Consider the following 453-nt stretch of genomic DNA (forward strand, 5'->3'; position numbering starts at 1 on the left):
TATATATATATATAAACAAACACAGATGCAGAAGCTGTAAGACTTGGGGCAAAAACTAACAGGATTTTAACAACTGTGTTTCAATGTCATCACATAGCTGGGGAATCCCCCCAGAAAAATATTTAAAAGGTGTTGGTGGCCATTTTAAAAGTTTATGGCTAAACTATATCAGTGTTTCTTAAAGTTGGGATCGCCAGTGGGGCTTCAGAAAGCTAGAGGAAAAATAAAGGGGGAAAAGCACCTTGTCACCTTGCATGCATCTTAGACGTTATTCTCATTAAACAACTACACTCCAAAAACAAATAGTTGGATTTACTTAACTAAGTTACATCAACAATTTCCATTTAACTGAGTTGAGTCAGTGTTACGTAACTTTCACAATTTATTTCAATGTAAATGTGCAAGTGGTTTTACATTTACTCAGCTCAATTTAGTGGAAATACTTGATATAAC

The sequence above is a fragment of the Austrofundulus limnaeus genome, unplaced genomic scaffold (genome assembly GCF_001266775.1).
Source record: "Austrofundulus limnaeus strain Quisiro unplaced genomic scaffold, Austrofundulus_limnaeus-1.0 Scaffold12, whole genome shotgun sequence".
NCBI lineage: Eukaryota > Metazoa > Chordata > Actinopteri > Cyprinodontiformes > Rivulidae > Austrofundulus > Austrofundulus limnaeus.